This window comes from Myxine glutinosa, chromosome 4, assembly GCF_964187855.1.
Source record: "Myxine glutinosa chromosome 4, kmMyxGlut1.1, whole genome shotgun sequence".
Taxonomy (NCBI): Eukaryota; Metazoa; Chordata; class Myxini; order Myxiniformes; family Myxinidae; genus Myxine; species Myxine glutinosa.
Window position 1 is genome coordinate 197,057,845 of NC_136264.1, and position 6,215 is coordinate 197,064,059.

General features: G+C 43.5%; 1 long non-coding RNA gene across 1 annotated transcript; it reads left to right on the forward strand.

The window, feature by feature from the left end:
* Positions 1-1,545: 1,545 nt before the first annotated feature.
* On the forward strand, positions 1,546-5,934 carry LOC144891864 (uncharacterized). The gene is made up of 2 exons (XR_013623271.1): positions 1,546-1,998; positions 2,029-5,934. It is a non-coding gene; the product is annotated as an uncharacterized LOC144891864 (long non-coding RNA).
* Positions 5,935-6,215: the final 281 nt, after the last annotated feature.

Here is a 6,215-nt window from a genome sequence, read left to right on the forward strand (position 1 = left end):
TTACTAAAATATAACCAAGCAATTGAGAGTTCTTGGGTTAATGGGATATAAATAAATGCATCTACAAGTTGATGGTTTATAAAAATTTAGTTCTGGATGATACTTAAACGATGAACAATGTTGGCAATATACAAAGAATGTGACTTGTTTTTTGGGGGGAAAACATGTGGTTTAAAATTGGTTGGCTAAGTTTTAAAGATGGAGATGTTTCGCAGAACTCTTATGATTATTTATATGAGTGGTGGACTATTCCATGGCGAAGCATTTTCCAGTTTATTGAAAGTTGGATTTTGTAAAATAATGGTTTAATATAACCACAGTAGAAAATAATATACAGATTTGGAACATTTTGTAAACTTTCAAATAATGAGAAGATTCATAAAATTCATTTTATTTATTTCATGGAAAATATTTGGGTTGCAAGTGGAGAAGCATGGTATGGTATAAAAATAAAGAGGGAGTATCCAGGAAAAGGATGTTCAAGTGAACTTTGTGCTGTGAAAAGAATGTCGAGTTAATGGAAGTGTTGTGTTCGATTAATTTTGTTCAATTTGTGTTCAAATGACCATCGATGTTGGGGGCAAAGTTATGGGTGAATTTGGTGAGTGGTTGTGGGCAAACGAAGATTAATTTAGATTTATCATAGTTAAGTTCGAGGAAGTTGATTTGAAGCCAGAATTTTATTTGGATGCCAGAAAGGAGAAAGGAGATGCTGAAAGCCAGAAAGGAGATGCTGTTGTCTACTCTGAATGACAGGTGGTGGTATCCAGGGCGCTGAGGAGTTTGTTCACGTTGTAAAGTTTGTTTATTTATTTGTTTATTTAGTTTGTTTATTGTAGAGAAGAGTGCTTTTGGGATTCCGGAGCCAGAGTGGATAATTTGAGAGTAGTAGGTGGTCCTTGTGGGCTTGGGAGTGAACTAATTTGGGTTTAATAGGCACAAGCTGGTCTAAACAGGGTGAGGAGGATGGTGTGATTGATGATGTCAAAGGAGGCGTTGAGGTGAGGAGGATGAAAATGTTGAGGTTGCCGGCATCAGAGGAGAGAAAAGGTCGCTGGTGATTTTGAGGAGAGCAGTTTCAGTACTGTGGCTGGAGCAGAATCCGGATTGGGATGTTTCATACAGGTTATTGGCAGAGTGGTGATGTTTGAGTTGAGTGGCCACAGCACGTTCCAAAACTTTTGACAGAAAGGGTAGGTTGGAGATGAGTCTGAAGTTATTTAGGGTGTCAGGGTTTAGTCCAGGGTTTTTTCCAGAATGGGGGTGAAGTTTCACGAGTTTTTGGGGAAATCGGTATGTGAAGCTGGATTAAGTTGGAACTGCTTGATGAGCCATGGAGATGGATTGGGTTTTGTTGTTGGTTGTCTGGGAGTTCGGTTGTTGCATTGCCAAAGGTTTCTGTGTGGTGGACACACTCGTTGGCTGTTGTCTTGTGTGACGTGGAGGGAGATGTATGTGGCTGTGTGCGGCTGCCTGGAATCGGGAAGGCGGCTACAGTGGTTGATATTGGTTGTGGATTGTCCGGGGTGCTTCGATTTGCATAGGGGGTGAAGATTGGGATATTACATTATTTTAAGTAAGTATTGGTATGAGTAATTACATAAGTAATTATGAGTTATTATGAGTATTAGTTATGAGTAAGTGGTTATTTTAGTAAAGTTACATGTTTCGCTGTGTTGTGGATCTGCGGACAAGCTAGTTTGATGGGTACCCTGGGGTCTTCGGCGTGTCTATGTGTTTGGCTATCTGTTACACCGGACTCTTGAATGGGTTTTCATGAGACGAATTTCAGACATAACAGTGAGAATCTATTTTGAGCGAATCACAGTGGGTGAGGAAAACATTGTGTGTGACCAGACACCAGAACTGACCAGAATTGAAATTGGAAGTAGACCAGGTTATTTCTATTATTTGTTTATTCGTGAATATAAATAAATAATAGGGGGAGGTTAATGGAGGTTAATGGAGGTTAATGGTGGTTTGTTTGTGTTAATGGAGGTTAATGGTGGTTTGCTTGTGTTAATGGAGGTTAACGGTGGTTTGTTTGTGTTAATTCTAGTTGAAACTCTAGCTGAAGTAATTTTCGTTTATTTTTATTATTTTATTGATTTTTTGATTTGATTTGAGATTTGAGATGATTGATTTTTATTAATTTTATAATTTTATTTTTATTGATGTTGGAAACAGGTAATGGGATGCTGAGAGAAGGATTGAATTTATTTTGAATTGGACTGGATTAAATGGGATTGAATTTAAAAATTGAATATTGGATAAAATTGGATCCACTTGAAAAAAAGTGGATTAGGAAATTGGAGAAAAGGTGTTCTATGGGGCTATGGATTGGATGAATTGAGTCTATGGGGTGGAGACCTGTGGACCAGGCGTTCCCAGGAGACTTGTGGACCAGGTGTTCCACCAGAGGAAAAAGACCAGGTGTTCGTGGAGCACTTCACCTGCAAGAACGCCTTGGAACCAAGGTGGAAGGGACCAGTCCAGGTGTTGCTGACTACACCAACGGCAGTCTTTTGCGAGGGCAAGACCTCGTGGATCCACGCCACGCACTGTAAGTTGGCCATACAAGCACCAGACACTACACCACAGCAACCACAGTAAGGATGGGCCTAATCATAGGTACAATACTATTGATAGCGACAGCAGCTAGGGGAAACTCCGATTCCAATAGATGCGAAAACGAAACCCGACACCTCACCGTAACATGGGGACAAAGAGTATCACTACCATGTTTCGAACAGAAAGCCCTGCACACAAATTGGGTGAACATAAATTGGCTAGCACTGTCGGCAGGGCCTGGACGCGTTGGCATGGTACTACAAAAGCAACGAGAGTTCCGGGAAGACGGGCAAGCTAGCATTAAGACCTTGGCCCAACCAGGATACCAATGGGGAACCCCTGATTTTAAGCTACAAACACGCACACGCCTAGGGAAAGACATGACCATGCAGGTCCGGTGCAGCGTCTGGACCCCTGGCGCGGCCGGTGGCGAAAGGAACTACATACCATGCATCGAATACATACTCACGCCACAACCCCAGAATAAGGCCCCAAAGAAGGGTGAAAACACATATTGGAAAGTGGCCAGGGAAGTGGCAACAATTCAAAATAGGACACACTGCTGGTCGTGCATGCGCTTTCCCCAAGCAGGCACCACAGGAATACACATGATAGTGCTACCTCTGTCCCTCAATGACCTCTGCTCACAACCTATCGATTCCCCATGTTTAGTCACCACGCTGGAAAGAGAAGGGGTTGACAACGGCAAGAGTTGCAATCGACAATTTAATTATCGCCCGTCAATGATTGCCCATGTGGCCGAGAGGCCTGCCCCCGTCTGGGTCAAACCACAGAAAGGGAGGGTCTGCCTCCAGGGTTCCGGCCACTTGCGTATGGGAGAATCAGAATGCGCCTACACTCTCCCCGGGAAGCTGGGACAAGGGAGCTCGGGGATTACATTACGAATAGTACTGCAAGATAAACGCAACCACAACATAACGGCTATAACATTCTCTAGGGGGGTTAGTAGGATTAATGGGGTGGTAAAGGGACTCCAGTGCTTATCCACCCACCTGGTCCCACCCCATGGGACAATGTTTATATGCGGCGACAAGGCTTACCCCTATTTACCAAATAATTGGGGGGGCACATGTTATCTGGGTTCAGTCCTTCCTGACGTTGAGATACTGGATGAGCTAGACCCAAAGTCCTTGGACAGGCGTTATAAGAGGTCAGTCATGAACGAAGATGGAACCACTAAACTACACGGGAGTCTATGGGAAAAGGTGTTTGGTTTCTTCTTCCCAGGAGCGGGCACAGTCATGGATAGTTTCCGGATAGACAAATTGGCTTTGACCCTAGAAAAGGTGGCAAACGACACCGCTACGGCTCATGACATACTATTGGACACGGTAATTCACATGCGTACAATGGTGATGCAGAATCGGGTGGCTTTGGACATGCTCCTGGCAGAGAAAGGAGGGGTATGCGGAATTATAGAGGGAAAATGTTGCACTTACATACCCGATCCATCTGAAGGAGTGTCAGCCGCAATAGTGAGACCAAGGGAAACTAGCCACGCCCTGACGATCGATCGGATCGCGCGCGAAAATTCTTATACATTTAGCTGGCTCACTGACTGGTTCCAGGGATGGACGGGCACCATAGTGAAGTGGTTATTGACCGCACTGGCTGTGATAATCGGGGTAGTAATTTGGGGGGCACTAATGAAATCTCTAGTCCTCCTCTGTATGAGAAAGTATTTTACAGGATGGAAAGTGAAGAAGCCGCCGACAACGACTATGGCTCTGACCACAGAGGCCGTCGACCTGAACGGGTCCTTCAACAAGGCAGTTGCGACCGGCGCTCCAGAAAATTGCATTGAATTTTGTAATGACTGTGATACTTGTGCGGATCCCATGTGGGAACTGGCTGCTGCCTGTAACGGTGTATGTGATGACTGTGATACTTGTGCTATAAACCCCTTGCGTGTACTGGCTAACGCTGCTTATGTATTACAAGCTGACAGCTGCACGCCCCCTTCCGACCCAACTATGGATCTGATTGCGACACTGGGTCTGGCGGTCGAGGGACCCGACGCGGATGTCCTAGACCCGCAAGCCGACCAGGCGCCCATGGGAGACTTTGACATAAAGGAAGTCCCTCTCTTTTCTTCATATGTATTAAGTTCAAATGCTTCAAGTGAATCGGATTTTTACGCTCTGTACCCTGACCAGGAAATTGAGACACAAGATACTGACAATACTATGTATTCCCCAGAACAGCAGCACGTGAGGGACCTCATGGGCATGATCGTTGATTAACTTCGAAGATCTGCAAGGACTGAGTCTGCAAAGGGTGGGGGGAGCAAGTTCCGCAGGGGAGGTGACGGGCCCTCTGGCGGAGCAGAACCTCATCTGGACCAGACACCTTCGTTGTGGATCCGAAACGTTAATGGACTTTCATGTTCTGAGCCCTCAGGCTCCAAGCACGCACCACACGACACGTTCGCCAAATGCACGGGCGAGGCGCTTTGGGCGCACGATATGCCCTTGGGAGATACCCGCATTACACAATTATTTTTTCAATACCCGCATTACACAATTATTTTTCAATAAAGCCCGATGTGGCACGTTGTCTCTTAAGATACTTTGTCTCGACGAGACAAGAGGAAGGAATGTCAAGTTGTAGATTTGTTATTGCCTAAAGTTCAGTTATAGACGTTGGTTGCTAATGTGTTATGATTTAAATGTTGTTTAAAAATGCTATTTTCATAAAGTTAATAAAGGGTTTTTGCTTCGTTTTAGTTTTGGATGAGGAAAGGCTCGCTTCGGTCGTGCTGGACAAATTGTATACGTGTGCTTTTTCAAGGCTAGATAAGGCCGGTCGTAAAATCACGCTCACGCGCGTGATTTTGTGTAACGCTAGTAGAATGATTAGATTGCAGACATAAACCTATTGTTTTTACCATATATATTTTGTATTAATCACAGCAACGCTTGACTCTGTATAAACATGCTTTGAATTACTCATGTGAACAAACCCATATATTTTATGGTCTTATCTGGCTGGCCAAGCATGGTCTTATCTGGCCAAGCATGCACTCTTCTCTCTGTGAGTTACATTTTCGTCACCTCGGAGCTTTTGAAACTATATCTGGTCCGAATGATGAGGAAGGGCTGACTCCCCCGAATAACAGAGCGGATGACGGTGGGGGCTTGGCCCACCGGGGAGGAACCTCTCCCAGTTTTGTTTGTTCCCTCGGAGATTTCCTGATAAAACGTGTCCCTATATAAATGGACTGGGAATCAATGTGTTTTCAGGAAGGCTTGACGTGGCATGAGACTGGCTCTTGCTGTAGATGTCTTGACTTCTTCCGGATCTGTATAAGTTGGTTTTTAATAAAGCTGCGTCATTTCAGGCTATGGTGGACTTCTTTTGCAAACGAAGAGCTGCTTCTTCACATATACATATATATATATATATATATATATATATATATATATATATATATATATATATATACATATATATACATATATATATATACATATATATACATATATATATATATATATATATATATATATATATATGTATATATATATATATATATATATATATATATATATAGGCCGACTTCCGTTGAACTTGGGGCCGACTCAGAAGAAGACCTTTGTTGGTCGAAAGCTTGTCGAATTAAA